Genomic DNA, 24,713 nt, shown 5'->3' on the forward strand with positions numbered 1-24,713 from the left:
ATTTCAATTTCTTCTCCCTCAGTGGAAGAGAAATCCTTTATGACTAAGACAATTTTTTTTCTCCACGTTAAAAAACGACCCTAAATCTGTCCCGTGGGGAGGCATTGTGAATAGGTACTTTAATGTAACAAACCTTTAATATTAAAAAAGCAACTGGAAAAAGTTATTTCTGATTTAATTACAAAATGCCCTGAAATATCACTTCTGATTAATTAGAAAATGCCCTGGAAAATGTCCATTCTGATTATTTTTTGTTTACTTGCCTCTCCACAAGGGCGGAATTGAACATGAGGTCGGTTATTAATTTAGGGGAAAACAAGCTCCCCAAAAGGGGCACTCTGGTCAATAACAAAAATAAAAATTGTATAAGTAATAAAGGATTTCTCCTCCATTAACCAAGAATAAAAAAGGGGGGATTTAAGTCACTGGAATTCTGAAACTGATACTACACTCAGAAATTCATGTTGAAGCAATGGTTGCCTAATCTCTAACCGTGTTAATATTTTTATGTATTACTTTCGAAAAGCTGCTGAAACAATTTATGATTTAAAACATTACTTTATTTCAAGTATATTTTAAGCAGTGGGTTACGGGATATGAAGTCAGTCCCGGAAATTACTCAAACCGTTTACGATTTAAACATTATTTTATTTCATGTATATTTTTAACTGTGGGGTGGGGGATATTAAATCAATCCCGAAAATGGGTGAAATCGTTTACGCATTACACATTACTTTATTTAATGTATATTTTTAACATTGGGGTGGGAAATATGAAGTCGGTTCCGGAAATGGCTACAACTATTTACGTTTTGGACATTACGTTATTTAATGTATATTTTTAACAGTAGGATGGGAGATAAGAAGTCGGTCCCGGAAATGGGTGAAAAAGTTTATGATTTATACATTACTTTATTTCATGTATATTTTCAACAGTGGGTTGGGGATTATAAGTCAGTTCCAGAAATGGCTGAAACAGTTTACTATTTAGACATTACATTATTTCATGTATATTTTTAGCAGTGGGTTTGGGATATAAAGTCGGTCCCGGAAATTGCTGAAACAGTTTACTATTTAGACATTACATTATTTCATGTATATTTTTAGCAGTGGGTTGGGGATATAAAGTCAGTCCCGGAAATGGCTGAAACAGTTTAGGATTAAAACATTACTTTATTTAATGTATATTTTCAACAGTGGGGTGGCGGTATGAAGTCAGTCCCGGGATTGAATGATGTGCAAATATATACTATCAGAAAGCGTCGACCAGTATTGAATGAGATAGGTGGAAAACATATAGTAGCAAAATACCCAGCGTCGCCCGGGATCAAATGAGATAGTTGAATGATATATATTAGCAGAATATGTGGCGTCACCTGGGATTGGATAAGATAGGTGAAACATATATACTATGAGAATGCCCAGAATTGATTTGTTTGTAATGAAATAATCAACCCAGGCACTATATCAAAGTTATTATTTAAGTAAGGGGAAGCGACATAGTGGGTTAAGTTATGAAAATTATTGTCGAAATGAGTAACATATCCAAGAATTATGAAAAATGATGAAATGTGAGTTACTTGATTGGTGTGTTTGTAATGATATAATAAGCCCAGACAATATGTCAAATATATAAGTAGGAGGGATAGGCATAATGTGGGCTTTAAATTATAAAAATTATTGTCGAAATTATTAACATATCCAGAATTATGAACAACGATTAAATGTGAATTAATTAGTTGCGTGTTTATAATAAAATAATCAGCCCAGGAAATATATCAAAGTAATTATGTTAGTAAGAGAGGGCGATAAGTATGGTTTAAATTATGAAAAATGATTGTCGAAATTAGTAACATATCCAATAATTATAAAAAATGTAATATGTTATTTAATGCATTAGTGTGTTTGCAATGAAATAATCAGACCAGACAATACAACAAAGTTATTATTTTAGTAAGTGGGGCGATGATGTGGGTTAAAATGATGAAAAATGATTGTCAACATTAGTAACATATCCAAGAATTATGAAAAATGACACAATGTGAGTTAATTGATTGGTGTGTTTGAAATGAAATAATCATCCCAGAGAATATATCAAAGTTTTTATTTTAGTAGTAGGGGGTTGATAATGTGGGTTAAATATATTAAAAATAATTGTCGAAATGAGTAACATATCCAAGAATTAAGAAAAATGATGAAGTGTGAGTTAATTGATAGTTGTATTTTTTATGAAATAATCAGCCCAGACAACATATCAAAGTAATTTTTTTTAGTAAGAGAGGGCGACGAAGATGGTTTAAATTATAAAAAATTATTGTCGATATTAGTAACATATCCAAGAATTACGAAAAATGACGAAATGTGATTTAATTGATTATTGTGTTTATAATGAAATAATCAGCCTATACAATATATCAAAGTTATTATATAAGTAAAGTGGAAGGAGATAAGGAGGGCTTAAATTATGAAAAATTATTGTCGAAATTAGTAATATATCCAAGAATTACGAAAAAATGATGAAATATTAGATAATTGATTGGTGTGTTTGTAAGGAAATAATCAGCCTAGACAATATATCAAAGTTATTATTTAGTAAAATGGGAAGGGCGAAAATGATGGTTAAAATTATGAAAAATGATTATCGAAAGTAACATATCCAAGAATTATGAAAAATGATTAAATGTGATTTCATGCATTAGTGTGTTTGTAATAAAATAATAAGCCCAGCCAATATTTCAAAGTTATTATTTTATTAAGGAAGGGGCGATAATGTGGGTATAAATTATGAAAAATGATTGTCGAAATTAGTAACATACCAAAGAATTATGAAAAATGATGAAATGGAGGTTAATTGATTAGTGTTTGTAATGAAATAATCAGCCCAGCAAATTTATTAAAGTTATTATTTTAGTAAGGTTGGGCGACAACGTTGGTTTAAATTATAAAAGATATTTTCGAAATTAGAAACATATCAAAGAATTACGAAAAATGATGAAATGCGAGTTGATTGATGTGTGTGTTTGTAATGAAATAATCAGCCTGGACAATATATCAAAGTTATTATTTTAGTAAAGTGTGCGATATGGTGAGTTTAAATGATGAAAATTTGTCAAAATTAGTACCATATCCAAGAATTATTAAAAATGATGAAATGTGAGTTAATTGACAGTTGTGTTTTTTATAAAATAATTAGCCGATACAATATATCAACTTTAATGTTTTAGTAAAGGGAGGGGCGATAATGTGGGGTGAAATTATGAAAAATTATTGTCGAACATAGTAACATATTCAATAATTATGAAACATGATAAAATGTGAGTTAATTGACCAGTGTGTTTGTAATGAAATAATCAGCCCAGGAAATATATCCAAGTTATTATTTTAGTAAGTGGGCGATACAGTTTTAATAAAAAAGTAGAATAATATGATTGTGCCTTCATTCATGCTGAACAAAACGCTCAGAGCATGCTCAGCAACAATATATTACATATGAAAAATGCTGCTGTGGAATTCCCCAGGTCCTGCTAGTTATTATTATTATTATTATTATTATTATTATTATTATTATTATTATTATTATTATATCACGTCATATCATGTGCTACTAGTCCCATGTAATCCAGTATTCCCTGCCGCATCGTCGGGTCACCGGCGACTAAATTAGTTCCCCCACTAGCCTTGTCTGGTGAGGAGGGTAGCTAGTCGCTCAGAAGGATTAAAAACAAGACCTTCCAAAGGACGGATGAACCCTTTTCGATGTCAACGGTCAACTAACTTTAAATGAAATAAGCTACTAAAATCATGGTCAGTCATACTTCTTTAAGCTTGTGAAACATGGATCTTATACAGAAGCGATGCAAAAACCCTGGAACACTTTAGTAACACAAGCTGAGGCAAATTTTGCATATGACCAGGGAGAGCCACACCACTAACTTAGAAGTTCTGGACAGGACCATAATGACCATCATTGAGGCAACCGTCATTCAAAAATACTTTATGGAACGCAAAGGTGCTATGGACTTTGAGGAAAAAAAAGAAGACAATATGAAAAGGCTCGGAAAAGAAGACGGAGAGAACGAGAAGAACAGTCCCGTCCCTCGCCTTCACTCTCTTGCAAATACTGCATGCGACTCTTCTATCACCGGTTGGGCCTTGCAAGCCATGTAAAATATAGGCATTCTAAAAGATAGGGGACAGATGATGGACCCGATACTGGAACACAAGTGGGTGCCGACGATTATTATTATTTGCGCCCACTAGTAGTTTTCACTTAGGTTATCGTCCGTGATTTCTCTCTGCCGACAACCTGTGGTGTTTCCAGTACTCTCCATCTCTTTCAGTAAACTTTGTAAATAAATTTGCGTTATTGAAACAGCCGTTTATTATTGATTTCTCGCTGACAACAGCCATTGGCATTCACTAGGATTTGGTTTGCAAGAACCCTTCTCAATGTCTTAGTCCTCTTCATAATCATCCAGTGGAGGTCTGGTTAGTGCTTTCTATTTTCGGTCTTTCCACCCTTCTTGACATTATTATTATTATTATTATTATTATTATTATTATTATTAGATTTGTTTAAAGTAGTCAGGAATTTGTTTTAATGGGTGGCTTTGAAAAAAGCTAAATAAGTGAAGTGAAGGGAACAATTGTGAAGCTGGCAGTTGGCAAAGGGGGTAATTTGGTAGGGAAATATAGAGGAAGCTTTTTGCAAAGATATATTACATTTATTATTTACAAGCGGAGGGGGAGCTTTGCCTGGTTATAAAATACGCTTAAATATGATATTTTAATTTGTCCAGGTTTTATATATATCATTGTAAAGTCGTAGATTTCAAAAGTAAGAAAAAAATATTTGGGTGTCATCAGCTAGAATCGAAACCGAAAGCAAAAATGTAACATTCAAGGCTGGTGACGTTACCACTATACCAACGTGACACGCATATGAACATACCGAAAATTAAAAATTAAATATAAACTAAGATGAACGTACAAAATGTATAACGATTTTTCACTTTTCACCCATCATTATAATCAAATTGTTTGCCGAAATATGCAATTTTAGAGTTACACACTTGGTCGGTTTTTATGTGTTGAAAATACGGTTGTCTAACTAAAATAATTATTCACCCATCTAGGAGAATGTCTTGATATGAATCTTTCAATACAAACCATTTACAACGTAATGTACAAACCATTAAACAATGCTTGAATACAAAAGGATTTATTCTCCGTATTTCTCCCACGCGAGAACAGAACAGATGACGTCTTACTAGAAAGTCACAGTTATTCACTCTTTAAATAGTGCGTAATTTACTCAGAGATTAAAAAAACAACACTTTGGGCCGATTACGAGTAAACAGCATAAGATTTTTCTCTAAAAACGAATTAAAAATAAAAATATGCTTTTCGACTTGGAGATCATTAATAAAAATCGTTCTCTTATTTGAATACGGTGTATATATTAATTTTTGAAATGATTACGCGTAAACAGCATGCAAAACAAAAATGCAAATTCCATTTTTCTATGGGGAGAGGGGTAGAGTGATGACGATTACATGTAAACAGCATGAAATTATATCTGATACCAAGAAATTAAAAACACATTCCAGATTTCAGACGGGGGATAACTTAAAACAAAATTCCCTTATATGTGGCATAGTTTAATGATCATTGTATCGGCCTAGACGGATTTCTTTTTAGCCGTAATGAAACCATTTACTCATTACCGTGATACTTTCTTTACAAATGCATATACATCATGAGTTTTCATGTATTTGAATTTTTTTCTCCTATGCGTTAATCACATCTTTTGCTTGTTCTTGTACCGATGATCTCCTGGAGAAGTTCTAGCCACTGATCAACATTATCCCAATTGATACACACCGGACATTCATTTTCTGCATTTTAGGGTGTAAAATACATGATTGGTTATGTTTGAATTCTATATTCCACCAATGGCCATAATTTCCGTTTGATTTTGGTTGTGTACTCATAATCTTTCCTTTTTTTCACTCATTACTTCGAATAATTTTATATTCTACTATTTTCCCTTTACTCGGCCTTGTAGAATTGTCTTTCTGTTCCTCCCTGTTACTATTGGAATTTTCATCATGTTGGTTTTCAACTTCTTATCCCAAGACTTCATTCATCTTATTTAAGGAAATGCATTTTCTTTATTCCTTGGCTTCCTAAGGTGCTTGTTTACCTTTATCAAGTGACATGAATACATTCTGCAGAATGCTTCTCCATGTCGGATCAATACACATTGGCCCTTTTTACCAAAAACTTTAGCAGAGCCCCACCATCTTTTATAGTTTTTCCTCTATAGTAAACGCTGTCCTGTCATAAATTGTTCATCCGCATAATGTCTTATATTAAAGCACAGTGCTCTCCGAATTTTTTCACTTGATTCAACCTCAATGAACCATTTTCTCTCAGAATTTAAGGCATTTAAATTTATTCTAACAATATCACTGATTGTTGAAGCGTTTAATGCGAGTAACTGGCCTATAAAAACTGACGGCGTATTTTTGTTGAATCAAAAACAAGCTAATTTGGGCTATGTCCAGAATCATTCTGAAGAGCATTTTTGATATTACAGCCCAAGCCAAAGCTATTCTCCATCTTCAAATGCTTCCTCCATTGTTTCAGCCAATATTAAATGGTGAAATTGCACAGTACCATTGCTGAATGAACTTTCAGCGGCTGTAGTGCAGGTTTCGATATTCAGTATTTCATTCATCTCTGTGTAGCTATCGTTATTAAATTCCCCCTCCCATTATCACCCAAAAGCGTTTGCGAACTCCAAAATATGCACTGCACATTAAACATATGTTGCGAATAATTTTTTTACTCTTCTTAGTTTTAATCAGCCTGGCAGCAGAGTTCTTAGTGGATGCGTCATTTAGGTGTAAAATACAGGATTAGATATGTCTGAAATCTTTGAAGTCCATACATACAGTGTCACTAAACTAGATCCCAAGAGCCAATCTCACCACCTGACGAACAGAGGGTCTTCTAAGCCTTAAACAAATTGAACACACATTACAGATATCCTTAATAAGAGCCAGAAACTCCTTATCATGAAAGGCGTTACTGCTTCTCACTAATGATATCAATATCTCTTTTGATGCATCAGCAAACTCTTTATGTAATTTCTCAGCCTTCGTTCTTTTCTCCATTCAAGAACATTTTTAAAGCTTCACAATGTAACACAACTTTCAGCCTGTAAAAGCATATTCATCAATGGAAGATTATAATGTCCAAAAGTTGTCTTTTGCAATTTTTTTTTTATATCAGCCTAAAATTTTACAGTTGTCTCTTATAAAATCTAGTATCATACCAGCAGCTTCCACTGATTTATGACTTAGTAACAATGGTAAATCATATTTGACAATGTCAGTCTCTATGTATACTATGACACCTTTTAGGATTCCTATAGTTACCGGAAATTTTACTGTTTTTACCTCCTCTCCATCACCAAAACAAAATGTTCTGTTGGATTTAAAAGTCTTCACTAACCGCTTATCTCGGTCATTTAATGTACCAAATAATACATTAAACATATATTCTCCAGTAACAGTTCTAGAACAGGCAGAATCCAACACTGCCATACTCAATGTTTCTATTACAAGATTGGAATTTTTATATTAGATATATTTATCAATGTTCGATAACAGGACTCGGAATTAATTAATGAGAAGTGTACATGGTTTGCATTCACAACAGTGTTAATATTTCTAATACTAAAACCAGTACAGTCTCTGATAAAATGCCTTAAAGAACTATACTTGAAACAACGTATTGTCCCAACTTGTCTTTCCGTTGGATTTGTTTTGTTTCCTTGATAGAATTTTTGTTCCGTTTACTTCCATTCTGATTGAAATTTACAGCTGTAATTTCTTCCTTAATAGGGGGAACTATTCAGCATTCCAATGAAGAAATATCAGAAAACACTTTTTTTAAAGTATCCTTCATTGCTGCGCAAGTTAAACTTATACATGTTGTCCGCGTTCATTTTTCGTTTCGTTGTCTTCCGACACATTCGCTGCATTTAAAACAAACAAATAAAAATACTTGGACTTCTTTCGCCAGAGAAATTCCATATTAACGTAATTTCTGGTATAAGAATTCATAACACACGAAAAAGTCGTGTATGTTTATTCCAGCAAATCTATTTAAGGGTAAAATTCCTTGAAGAACATGTATGCCATCGTGTTTTCGTCCTTTAAATATATCTCGTCCAAGTTGTCCGTAATTATTTTTAATCCGTCAGTTCGGCCGATACCTGAGATGCCCAAGTGTCGAACGCATTCTCATATATTTTGTGGCCATGACAACAATATTGTTGGGCCTTGTTTTTACTTAGGTAAATCCATGAAGATATACCATATACATATGTCTTGTTTCCACTTGGTGTATATTACTTCACTCCGCAAAATTGTTTCGTAAATGACGCCATCTTTCTTTCAATTGTGTTTCAACATTAGTTGAAGAGCTATAATATCTGTCACATGAAAGAATACGCTCTTCAATGTTAGTTCACTAAGTATTTCCTATGGCGTAGGATAAACACGTGTTATTGTTGGCCGGACACCATATTGAATATCCACTCGAGATAAGGGACATAACTTTAATATATAGAAGACACCAAGTTCGATAACTCCAACTTTAACAATTCGAAAATGAAACAATAAGCCACCGCTCATCATAACTCTGTGCGCAATCGAGGATAAGAGTTAAAGCGATCTTTATAATCATCACAACAAGAAAATGAATAATTGTTTACCCAAGGGGGCGGCTCATTAAATATTTGTTTACATTATAGTTGAAGACTACCATGCTGTACTCAACTGGAAAGAAGTTTTCTTGTATCTTTCTCGACAGATAAATGTCGTTAGAAAGAAATTTTGTCAATGGAAGTTTCGCTTTGTCTTTACTGAAGAGGAACAGATATGAACGTTCTCCGCTATGATTTTAAGTAGCCAAGATCTCGCTATGAATGTCTTAGAGATGGTGACAAAGACTGAAGCACAGTCGGACACCATGAACATAACGCAACAATACAAAGAGGCTAGTAGCATCTCTTCTGCATGAAAGAGGCTGCAGGGAGAAACAAATGATCCCCTGCTAAAATTGTTTAAAGTAATAACATTGTGTAAAGAAATAACATAGGAAAAAGGAATCATGTTTTGTTTTTCATAAGTAGTGGAATGTGACTATTGTATCATCTCTGACCATCTTGGATTATTGCATCTTGGAGCAATCTTTGGATTATTGCGTTGAAAAAAATACGTTAAAATAATTCAAAAGAAACTACATATATAGAAACATCTGGCAATTAATACTTATAGGCATATGTAATGACATTGAGTGAGTTTTTTTAGAAATATATATAACTATACATATATATATGTATATATATATATACATATATATAACGTTCTCTTGTATTTAGTTTTGAAGAAATATATATATATATATATATATATATATATATATATATATATATAACGTTCTCTTGTATTTAGTTTTGAAGAAATATATAATATATAATTTCTTTTTTCAGAAAGTTTAGATGAGATATGTCATCTGTACCGTCCGTCTCAAACCTGATGTTAAGGAACCGTTTTAGGTCCCCATATCAAGCTCTCTTCAGCCGATACTCATCTTATTTATATGAACTAAAAGAGATGGGTATCGACTGTAGAGACCTTGATATGGGGGACTTAAAACGGTTCCCTATTATCAGGTTTAGGACTGACGGTACCAATGATACCAATAATTAATCTAAACTTTGTGAAAATAAAAATGTATATATATATATATATGTATGTATATATATATATATATATATATATATATATATATATATATATATATATATATATATGAAAAATGCATTACTGATTCCAGATCACTAACTTTACACCACCTATCTCTTTTGGAATATACTATATTGACCTCCAAAAGATCAAAGTAATATGTTCGTTCGTCTTGATATCCCCACTCAAACATAAATTCCTCGGTTTTGCGAAGTGGTGTAGTATACCATCTGTAATCATAGCATCTTCTTAAGAATTACTTCCTATTTAAAGGAATATTTAGTTCCTGTTTGTTCGTCATGTACACCAGCAAAATGCCCGATTGGAGGAAGAACATTTTTACTAGTATATATATTTCATATATAAGAGTTGGCGTTCAACAATTTTATATAAGCTTCGTAAGACGATGTGGAGAGGACATTGTAATCAGATTAGACGTTACTAATCGCTACAAGTAGCATTAATGATAGAATTGATATTATATTAATACTTTGCCGGCAATCCCCGAATGATGACACAAAAGGCTAACTTCCAAGCTGCTGTCCGGACAAAAATTCTCTTGTCAGTTTCCTATTGTCACTGAATGGATATAAAGCCGTTATACATTCTAAAATAATACGTACGCATTTTAAGTAGGTTAGAGATTAGCGTGGTCAACGTATCTGTGCAACTGGCATCGACAAACTCACACGCTAACCGCTGTTACTTGCATGTAAAATATGGAGAAATATATTGTTCAAATTTATTCAGGTCATCGCTTTATTCCACGAATAGCCAAAACTAAATTATTGTAAATTTGTACAATTTCAAACTTAATAAAATAAGTAACAAATATAATGACTTAAAATTAACATTCTGATATCTGGTTGTACTTATGACTCTGTTATTTACACTTCAGTAAAATATGCCTTTTTCAGAGTGAATGAAAGTTTGAATATATATATATATATATATATATATATACATACATACATACATACATATAAATATATAAATATATATATAAATATATATACATATACATACATAAAAATATATACAGATAATTATATATATGTACATATACATACATATATATACATATATATACATATATACATTAATATATATATACATATATACATTAATATATATATACATACATATATACATGTATATACATATATATATACACATTCATACATATATGCATATATATATACATTGATATATATACACATATATATATTTACATATATATAAATATATACACAGTCATATATATACATACATACATATATACATATATACATTAATATATACACATAACTATATATACATATATATACATATATATACATATATATACACATACATATGTATACATACATTTACATACATATATATACATATATATATACATATAAATATACATGCATATACATATATATACATACATAAATACATATATATACATATATACATATATATATACATATATATATACATATGTATCTATAAATATATATATACATACATATATACATATATGTACATATATATACATATATATACATATATTATTACATATATTCATATATATGTATATATGATGATTACAACGTCTGGTCAGACGAGTGCCACTCCCTAAGACATTTAAAATCCATGAGCCCAGATGCCTGAGGGAGTATCTATACAAATATGATGTTACAGAGTCTTAGCTTTGTATGACAGCTAAGTCTCTTTCTCGGTTCAAAATGTTGAGATCCAGCAACAAGCAAGAGCAAGATAGCCAGCAAGAAATTAAACTGCACACCAGCTTAATACGGGAAATGGTCTTTCGCTTTATGGTTTTTTAAATCAGAGATTTGCTTCTCCTAGAAAGGTTGCCTTCACCACGGCTAACGGGAGCCCTCTCCACCCCAATACACATACACACACAAATATACATCAATATAAAATATACATAAATATACGCATATATATATATACATGTACACATATATATATACATTATATATACATATACATACACATATATACATATACATACATATATATAAACATATATATATAACTATATATACGTATATACATATATATACATATACATACTTATATGTATATACATATATACATATATATACGTATATATACATATATATACATATATATACATACACATATATATATATACATATATGCATATATATACATATATACATACACATATGTACATATATATACATGTATATAAATACATATACATATATACATATATATACATATATATAAATATATATACATATATATATACATACATATATACATATATGTACATATATATATATATATACATATATGCACGTATATATACATATATGTACATACATATACATATAAGTACATATATATACAGATAAGTACATTTATATGCATATAAGTACATATATACAAATATATACATATATATATATACATATATGTACATATATATATATACATGTATACATATATATACATATATACATATATATACATATATACATATATATGCATATATACATATATATACATATATCTACATATATATACATGTATATATATACATATATACATATATATACACATATATACATATATATACACATATATACATATATATACATATATCTACATATATATACATATATGTACATATATACATGTATATACATATATATACGTATATATATACATATATATTCATATATATGCATATAAACCTATATATACATATATATCTACATATATACATATACATATATACATATATATGCATATATATCTACATATATACATATACATATATACATATATATGCATATATACAGGTGTATATATATACATATATATATACATACATATATGTACATATATACATACATGTATATGCATATATATACATATATGCACATATATATATGTGTATATATATATCAATCGTCCGTTAAGTCTCAAAAGACAAATGATACCCCCCTATAAATGCACTTGCGCATGTAATGGTGTGGCAACGGTTAGGCAATCTCCAACCACAACCTCTTGAATCAGTATTGCTTTAGTCCAGTGGCAAGTAGAAGTCCACAACGACTGGAAACAATGCCGAGATTAGCGAAAGCACATACAGCACCTGAAAGTTCCACATGGTTACCTATTTTGTACTTGCCAGGCTCATCGTTTTCTTATCTTCCGTGATCGGACGAGAACCGGTGTGTCACACGTCATTATGCAGTATATACATATAAATATAGTTTTAAGAAAAACCAAGACTTCAAAGAATATGTTGATAGCAATAAATAGTGTATTTCATTGTTAGTTACAATTGTATCAAGACTATTCAGACAAATTCCAACATTATGTTGTGTGAAACTTTTTACAAGAGCAGCCTTTCATCAGACTTATTTAATAAAATACACGTTAACAATAAGAGATTATGAAAACCATGTCATGCAATGTTACCACTAATTACCTATTTCCATTTTATATGTATTATTAATACTATTCGTTGATTTCTTAAATTAAATTTCTTTATTTGTTTATTTAATTTAAATTATTTTTTCTAAATCAGTCTAATCAACTAAGTTATATTGTTCCGACTCTATGTTAGTTTCGTATCTGGAATTTGCTTTGTTTATTACAAAAATATCGGTTAACCTATTTATGTGATTTAAGAAAAGGTTTTGTTTAAAACTTATTCAATAAGGAAAGGAAGTTTAACATTACTTTATACTTAGTTCATTCTCAATCTTCATTTAAAATTAAGGATCTCAATTTATTTTTTATTTTCTTTCGTTTCTTCCTAATAAGATTTACGATTTTCAGGTATTTTGGATGTAGAAAGGGAGGTGACTCTGTACGTTCGAAATTTTAAAGGTTTAGTTGAATTATAAGTTACCAAAATCCTAATATGTATCCATAACGATAAAAGGGAAGTAACTCAAGCCGTTCGATGTTTCTAGGTTTGGTAAATTCCTAATATGCATTTATGATTTATTTATTAATTAAACAAATCCAATTAAAACTAGGCTAACCTATTTAAAATATAAATTTGTAATGCATATTTTAACCATGATACTTTTATTACCAAAGATTTAACCTGCGTTTGCTATCCAACCATAATTTTCTGAGGTTATGCGTGGCTTCAATACAAAAATATCAATTCGGGAATTAAGTTCTTAAATACTTATCTAATAATAATACATGTACGTTTTACTCCAATGAAAGTGGTGGTTCGCCTTGGTTTTTTGGATTTAATCGTTGAGAACAAGAGTATTATTTAAAAAGCTAGGATTTTTCAAGTTTTACTGATCTAAAACCAGTATCAATTAATCCTTATTCTTTAATTATTAATACTTTTGTTGTTGTTGTTGTTGTTGAATTCATATTGCTAATTTTTGTTAAGCTATTTTATTGATCAAGAAACGGTATCAACTATTTCACCATCAATATGACTAAAATTACGTTACCAGTTTTGAAACAATATTGCTAATCGTTGTTAATCCTTATCCAGTAATCCATTGTCTTTATTTCTAAAAATGTGTTTCTAGTGTAGAATATTAGATTCCAGCTTTTCTTGCTAAATTTGAATCATTCATCTAATTTACATCATACTTAGCTATTTAACTCTATATTAAGTTTTGCTATATTTTTTCCAGAATGTTTTTTTTTAAATCCCAGCTATATTTCAGATGTGATAGCAAAAATCTATGGCTCTGAAGACACCCATAAAAATGATTGAAATTGAATAAAGAAATAAAGAAATTTAATTTAAGAAACCAATGAATAGTATAAATAAAACGTATTAAATGGAAATAAATAATAAGATGTAACATTGTATGATATTTTCTTTTAAATTTTTTAAAATTGAAATACGAAAATAGGTAAATATATAAATCTTTAAAAATACTTTAAAAGGATGAGATATAGGTAAAATCTATACGCTTGTTTTTATCCTTCTAAGGGAAATGGTTTTCATAATGTCTTATTGTTCAAGTGATTTTTATTTATTAAGTCAAAAGGAAGGCTGTTCTTGCGAAAATTTTCAAACGACATCATGTTTGACTTTGTCCGAATAGTCTTGAAACAATTGTCACTAATGATAAATTACACTATTTGTTGCTATCAACCCATTATTTAAAGTCTTTCTGTTAAAACAATAGATGATTGTTCAATTATGAAATATAATAACTCTGTAGTTAAGAGATTAAGTCATCTTTTTTTGGCTAAAAAATAACTGGTATATGAACGATTACTAAATAATACACACCAAGTAAAATAACAAATACTCCAAATAAGACTATATATATACATATGTATATGCATATATATACATATAAACATATATATACATATTTACATATATATATACATATATACACATATATACAAATATACATATGTATATATATACAAATATACTTAACATATATGCATATATACATATGTATATATACACGCATTATATATATACAGTGATGATCATATTTATTGGCACGGTAAAATAAAAGTTAAATTTTGTCTAATAAATTCTAAAAAAGGGATTAAATTAAAGAAAATAACAAAGTATATTATGTATTTTTGACTGGCCTTTCCGATGCAGCAATCGGATGTTAGAAAAAATAAATAACAAAGGAACAACAAACATAATTGCAAAAAACCCTTGTTCAAAATTATTGGCACGATTTATTTAATAATCAATTGTATAGCCTTTGGCCTTGATTACCTTCCTCAGTCGCTTTTCATAGTTTACAACCAAGTTGTTGCACTCTTCAGTAGTAATTTTAGCCCACTCTTCCTGACAATAATCCTCTAATTGAATAAGATTCTTAGGCTTCCTTTGCATTACCCTCAATTTTAATGTTCTCCATAAATTTTCAATTAGATTAAGGTCTGGGCTTTGTGATGGCCACTCCAAAACATTAATATGATTGTCCTCAAGCCATTTCTTAGTCAGTTTAGCCGAATGCTTTGGGTCATTATCTTGCATGAACCACCAACGACGACCAAGTGAGAGCTCTTTAGCAGAGTCTTTCAGGTTTTCATCCAATATTTTAACATAATCTTCCTTTTTTATGCTACCTGTGACCTTAACAAGTCGCCCTGGTCCAGAGGCAGCAAAGGATCCCCAAAACATCAAACTGCCTCCACTGTGCTTCACTGTGGGTATGGTGTTCTTAGGCAGGAAAGCTTCGCCAGATTTTCTGTAAATATAAGACACTTTATTATGGCCAAATAACTCTATTTTCGTTTCGTCAGTCCATAGAACACGTTTCCAGAATGCAACATCTTTATCAATATGACGTTTTGCAAAGGCTAGCCTTGCTTTCAGGTGCATAGGCTTCAATAAGGGAGTCTTTCTCGGGCGACATGCTTTTAAACCAGCTCTCTTCAAAACTCTACCAACTGTATGTCGAGATACATTCACTCCAGAGGTGCTCTGTTCATCAACAATCTCCCCAACAGAGATCCTTGGGTTTTGTTTTACTTGTCGAACAATTTTCCGTTCATCTCTTGGGGAAAGAATCCTTTTTCTGCCTCTACCCTCTAAACTTATAACGTGGCCTTGCGATTTGAACTTGTTTATTATGGCTCTAACAGTGGATTTGGGAAGGTTTAGCTTCTTTGAAGTCTTATCATAGCCCTCCCCATTGGTATGGCATGCTACAACAAGCTTCCTGACGTCTTCGCTGTGTTCCTTAGTTTTAACCATGGCGATTGAAAATTATAATTTAGTCACTTATAATAGTTTAAATAAATCGCTATCTAAAAATTATCTGAAAAAAATTATTCACTGAATTAGCGTTAAACAAGAATAATATGGCTATAAAAAAGTTCAGAAAGCACGTAAACCGGAAATTGATTGATATTATAGTGATACTAAAAGAAAAACAAAGCCGTGCCAATAATTTTAAACAAGGGTTTTTTGCAATTATGTTTGTTGTTCCTTTGTTATTTATTTTTTCTAAAATCCGATTGCTGCATCGGAAAGGCCAGTTAAAAATACATAATATACTTTGTTATTTTCTTTAATTTAATCCCTTTTTTAGAATTTATTAGACAAAATTTAACTTTTATTTTACCGTGCCAATAAATATGATCATGACTGTACATATATACATAATATATATACATATATAAATAATATATATACATATATACATAATATATATACATATATACATAATATATATACACATACATATATACATAATATATATACATATATACATAATATATATACACATACATATATATATACATACATATACATATATATATATATACGTACATGTATATGCATATACGTATACATGCATAGACACCTACATATATAAAATATATCCATATATATATATATACATATATATAATCATATATATTTAAACATATACATATATATATATATACATATACATATTCATATATATATACATATATACATTACATATATACATGCATATGTATTCAAATATATGTAAACATATATATACATATATATATATTCATATATATAAATATATATATGCATATAAACAATTATATATTCATATATATAAACATATATATACATATATATATTCATATATATAAACATATATATACATATATACATATATATATTCATATATATATAAACATAAATGCATGTGCATACATATATATATCCATATATACATATATATATTCATATATACATATCTATATTCATATATATACATTTATATCACTACATATATCCATTAATACATATATATATCCATATATACATATACATATACATATTCATATATATACATATTCATATATATACATTTATATCACTACATATATCCATTAATACATATATATATCCATATACATATATATATATATATATCCATATATATAAATTAATATCTACATATATATCCATATATATATATCCACCTCTACATAAGTTTATATCCACACATACCTATATTTGTGACCATATATACGTATACATATATATATACATATATATATATAAATATATACATTCATGTACATATATATACATGTATATACGTATATATACATACATACATACATATATACATATACATACTTATATACATACATATATGCATACATATATACATACACATATATACATATACATATATACATACATATATATGCATACAAATATATGCATATATATACATACACTTATATACATATATAAACATACGTAGACATATATATACATATATAAACATACATACACATATATACATATATATACATACATAAACATATATATACATACACATATATACATATATATACATACATATATATACATACATATATATACATACATATATATATACATATATATACATACATATATATGCATAGATATATACACCTATATATACATACATATATATACATATATATACATACATATACATATATATACATACATACATATACATATATATACATACATATACACATATACACATACATTTATACACACATATATACATACATACATATGTACACATATATATAAACACATATATACATATATATAGATACAAGTATACATATATATACATATGATGATTGCAACGTCTTGTCAGACGAGTTGCACTCCCTCAGACACTTAAAGTCCATGAGCCCAAATGCCTGAGGGAGTATCTATACAAATATGATGTTACAGAGTCTTAGCTTTGTACGACAGCTAAGTCTCTATCTAAGTTTAAAATATTGAGATCTTGCCACAAGCAAGAGCAAGATAGCCAGCAACAATTTAAACTACAGACCAACTTAATGCGAGTACTGGTCTCCCGCTTTATGGTTTTTTAAATCAGAGATTTGCTTCTTCTAGAAAGGTTGCCCTCACCACGGCTTATTGGAGCCTTCTTCACCCCAACACATATATACATACACACAAATATACACGGTGCTTGTTGGCCGTTGACTCCGAAAAAGGGTTCCTTCGCCCTTTGAAAGATCTTGTTTTTAATCCTTCAGGGAGACTAGCCGCCCTCCTCACCAAACAAGTCTAGTGGGGAACCAGTTTAGTCGGCGGTGACCCGACCCTGAGGCAGGTAGTACTAGGTTATATGGTTCCAGTAGCATATGCATTACCTGAGCAATATATATATATATATATATATATATATATATATATATATATATATATATATATACATATGTATACATGCATACATATATACATATATATACATACATATATATACATATATATACATACATATATACATATATATACATACATATATATACATACATACGTATACATACATATATATACATACATATATATATACATACATATATACACACATATGCATATATACATATATATATACATTAATACATATATATATATATATACATACATACATACATACATATATACATACATATGTATACATATATATACAAACATATGTATACATATATATACATACATATATACATATATATACATATAAATACATATATATACATGCATATAAATACATATATATACATATATATATACATATATATACATACATATATATACATATATATACATACATATATATATACATATATATACATACATATATATACATATATACATACATATATATATATACATATATACATACATATATATACATATATATACATACATATATATACATATATATGCATACATATATATACATATATATACATACATATATATACATACATATATCTATACATACATATATATACATACATATATATACATATATATACATACATACATATATATACATATATATACATACATACATATATATATACATACATATATATGCATACATATACATACATATACATACATATGCATACATATACATACATATACATACATACATACATACATATATATATACATACATATACATACATATATATACATACATATATATACATACATACATATACATACATACACATACATACATACATATACATACATATACATACATACGTATACATACATATACATACATACGTATACATACATACATATATATACATACATATATATATAAATATACACATATATTATGATGGCAGCAAATTCGCTTTCGAACATTGCCATCACTCGATATTGCACAAAAAAACAAAGGTATATAGAAACACGAAAACAATCAGTGATGGGCTGCACGAATGTGGCTTTTAAGCTCTGCTAAACTCTGGCATTCCTTAGTACACATTGTACAGACATGTATACCACTAGCAGCACGTTCTCACTGTTCTTTTCTATGCAGGATCAAATGCCGTTTCAAACCGCCTGTCGTTTTGTACATCCGCCCGCAGTTGACACAGGTTAACTCTGGCAACTACAGACGGCTTTGTAGCCCGCTGCATCGATGGATAGACTTCTGACTCATCAGCCCAGCTCTGCTAAGACATATTCTTCCGCACACCTCTCCAGACCAATTTGTCTCCCCCTCCCATCCACGGCTCCTTTCACTCTCCCTTTCCGGATATCGCGCTTCAGCCGCTCATAATGGGTTCGATCCGCCTCAAACTTGCCCACACCTCTCAGCAAGGTCCTTCTCCACCCTCCGCGATCCAAAGCAAGACTCTCCCAGGTCCTATCATCAATCTCATATTTTTTAAGGTGGATCTTAAACAATCCTTAAATCTCAATTTAGGCTTTTGAGCCAGACGTCTTCCCTCGGCGAGCTCGCCATAAAGGAGTTGTTTGGGAAGTCGACTGTCTAATATCCTCACCACATGCCCACTCCACCTCAGTCTATGCTTAATAACGTGAGCCTCAATGCTAAGGCATTGGGTCCGATCAAGCATCTCCACATCACTGACATACATCTGCCAACTCACACCTAAGATTCGCCGTAGGCACATCTGGTGAAACCGCTCGAGACGTCTCAAATGCTCCCTGTATGTTGTCCAAGTTTCACAACCATAGAGAAGAGTAGAGAGAACGCATGCGGCATAAACCTTAATCTTGGTTGGCAGCAAGATCCCATGACGTCTCCACAAGCGCCCGTCGAACTTTCTGAAGGCATCACTTGCCCTGCTGATCCGTAACGATACCTCATCATCCAGGGTACCAGACATACTCAGTGTGCTACACAAGTATACAAACTTAGAGAAAACTGCTATCCTTGACCCACAGATATAAACTGATGGCTCATAGTATGGCATGCCCGTAGCAGGCTGATTCATTAAGATAGTTTTTTTTTAGATTGATGGTCAGGTCCAATGCGCTGTAGGCAACCGCAAAAGCGTTCACAAGATGCTGCATATCAGTCACCGTATGAGCCACCAGACCACAGTCATCGGCATAGAGCAAGTCACAAATATGTTGGTGAGTACCTTTTTACTTGCATTAATGTTGAACAACCCCCCAGTAGTTCGGTAACGAATATAGACACCATCAGAGCACACATCACACATATACATACATATACATACACACACACATATATATACATACATACATATATACATACATAAATATACATATATACATATAAATACATACATATATATATATACATATACATACATATACATATACATACACACATATAAATATACATACATACATACATATATATACATACATACACATACATATATATACATATATATGCATACATACGTATATATATTTGCATACATACATATATATATAACATATATATATACATATATATATATATATATACATAAACATACATATATATATACATACATACATATATATAAACATACATATATATACATACATATATATAAACATATATATATACATACATATTAATATACATATACATATATACATATATCTATATGTACATATATATACATATATCTATATATACATATACATATATATACATATACATATGTACATATACATATACATATATATACATATACATATATACATATATATGCATACATATATATATACATACATATACATACATATATATACATATATATACATACATATATATATACATACATATGTATAATACCTTTCTATATATGCATACATATTTCAGAATAGTTTTTATTTAACAATCAGTTTTTATTGAAACGTGAGATTGTAAAGTTTACAAAATATTACTGGCAGTAATATTCTATAAGTTATCCCATCTAAACAAGAATTGCTCGATATGCAAGGTAGAGCAAATAAATGAAATTGTGATTCAATGAATTTCAAAAAAACTCTCATTGAAATGAAATGAAGTGGTTGAGTTTCATATGAAAGAATTTTTATCATTCTAAGCAAGACAAAGAATACTTTAGAAAATTAATCTCCTAAACCTATAGGGTTTCGATGTCTACCATCTCACCAGAGGACAGAAAATATTAGCAAGTACTTATAAAGGTATGCACCCTATTTGCTAAAAGTTCATATGCAATTAAATTGAGCATACTGAATAAATCTAGATCATATGCTCCAGGGGATAAGTTTTGCAATCTTAATATATCCGAAGCAGTTAACATCATCACCTTCAACAAATCCATAATAAATACCAAGAATGAACCAGATGTAAACACAAGAAAAAATTTAAATACAGCCATCTTAAAATAAAATAACATACACTGTCTGTATAAATGATAAATAGGTAAAAACAATGGACTAAATACACATCAGTTTTGATTAAAATCTAAACGATTACTTTGCTAATATAAAAATGTTCATTTTCTAAAGATAGGTTCTTGATCACCTCTTTTAACCCATATATACATAATACTTTCTCCTTTTGTATATATGCACATGTTAAGTAGGGCCTTACTATAAGCACATTAACATACTACACTTTTAATTTTTTACACGTAATTTGCACTCTAAGATCTTATTATAATAATATTTCCAAAAACATATTGCTTCCCAATTAAAGAATTTAAAATTTCGCCCCCATTTGCTAACCATAAGTAAAAATTCCCCATTGCAAGGTACTCTCTAGATCCGCACATATAAACAAGAAAGAACTATACTCAATGATGCGTCATCCCTGTTGGTACTAGGGTAATTCAACTATATAACCATAGTTGCACAATCCCACTCTTTTCATCTTATTAATGTAAATTAGCAGTGTAGGGGTTAAAAAATTATCTATGATAAACTTAGTCAAGTTACCTACACTAATATATGTTACCTACACTAATTAATGTTATAAATAATAGTGTTAAATAATGGTATACTTTCTTTATGTCTATATATATATTTTTGTATATAAGAGTATATGTCTAGGTATATATGGGCATACGTATTATATGTAGGTATATAGGGGCTTAGATGTAAGTATATATAGTGTAAGGGAGCGTATTTGTGTATATACTGTATGATTGCTTGTATGTAAAAATATATATTGTATGCGTGCATGCACGTGTACGTGTGTATGTATATATATGTATTCATGTGTTTATATGTAACTTTGTGTTATTTGAATGCATGTGTAGAAAATTTTCCCAGTTAAATATTATTAAATAGTATAATATTATGGATATTACTGATTTTAAACGTTTTTCAGTAAGGTATTATTATTACTTTATTACCTTTGTTTTAGCTTATTTAGCACTGAACTATTACCGTAAGGATCATAAAATAAAGATAAAACGCTCCATTAATAATCTTAGAATTTGTTTCACAATTAGCTCATAAACATTAGTATATTCTAAACCTTATGTCAATCCTCCTTTTTAAGGGAAACTATGGATACGTATAAAATTAATAATAATTAGCACCTCATGGGCAGTATATATAACTCGAGTTGACTGAACAAATACGATTTAAACTGACAAAGGGATTTGAGATGAAACTAGGATAAATCTTGAAAAAAAACGAATTATTCCTTTTACGTATTTGGCCCATCCTTTTATTTTTATTTTATTTTTATTTTATTTTTATTCTTATCTCTATATTCTTCTTATTCCTCTCTATCCTTCCCGAACCAAGTCCATATACAGTACAAGACCTGACCTCAATTAAGCGACCGGTCAAACTTTATGATTCTTTAAATTTTATTTAAAGAGATATCTATTCTGCTGTGTATATATACGTATATATGTTTATGTGTGTATGTGCATATATATGTATATATATATATATGTATATATGTATATATATGTGTATGTGTGTGTATATGTGTATGTATGTATATGTATATATGTATATTGTGTGTATGTGTGTGTTTGTGTATATGTGTGTTCATGTGTATATAGGGATGGATATGAACATGTGTTTCACCCCACTCCCTACCATTCACCACTACCTACTTTCCCTACTATTAACACCTCGCCCCACTAAAAATAATATAGACGTCTAATGAAAAGGATTCCACCAGACTTTGAATTATTATCGCTGGACCCACAACCAAATTTATACAAGCACTTGCCCGATTCGGATATCTACACAACTATGCAGATTACCCAATATATAACTTGGACCTAATTACCAAACGGATGTAAAGAACATATAACATGGATTTTGCCAAGCAAGCTGGATCCAAAAAAAACTTTCATATCCTTTTTCTGCAATTCCTCCTGCTACAGGACTTCTGATAAATTCATTATTTTGACTTTGACTTTCCATGTCTCACTGACTTTAGCAAATAGGGTGCATACCTTTATAATTATTTTCTAATATTTTCTCTCCTCTGATGAGATGGTAGACATCGAAACCCTGTAGGTTAAGGAGATTAATTTTCTAAAGTATTCTTTGTTTTGCTTAGAATAATAAAAATTCTTTGATATGAAACTGAACAACTTCATTTCATTTCAATGAGAGTTTTTGGAAATTCATCGAATCACAATTTAATTACACACACACATATATAAA

This window comes from Euprymna scolopes, chromosome 3 (assembly GCF_053919585.1).
Source record: "Euprymna scolopes isolate OS-2025 chromosome 3, ASM5391958v1, whole genome shotgun sequence".
NCBI classification, from domain to species: Eukaryota; Metazoa; Mollusca; class Cephalopoda; order Sepiida; family Sepiolidae; genus Euprymna; species Euprymna scolopes.